Genomic DNA, 282 nt, shown 5'->3' on the forward strand with positions numbered 1-282 from the left:
CTTTTAAAATGCAAGTAATTGAATTTTGAAAGTTCAAATGTAAGTAGTAGATTTACTGCTTTTAAGTATGATTAAGAAAAGGGGGGGCGGGTGGGAGAAGAAATTGAAATAGATATCGAGCCTGAATTTAGACATTGAGTTGCCATTGACATCCAATTGAAGAATTGGAGTACAAAAAGAAGAAGGGGAAAATAACTTTCTTTATGAATCTCTATAAATCTTGGGAGAAATTTTAGTGGTATACAATATCTTTAGGCTGCCTTTTTTTTTTTTTTTTTTTTT

Source organism: Macadamia integrifolia, chromosome 7 (assembly GCF_013358625.1).
Source record: "Macadamia integrifolia cultivar HAES 741 chromosome 7, SCU_Mint_v3, whole genome shotgun sequence".
Taxonomy (NCBI): domain Eukaryota; kingdom Viridiplantae; phylum Streptophyta; class Magnoliopsida; order Proteales; family Proteaceae; genus Macadamia; species Macadamia integrifolia.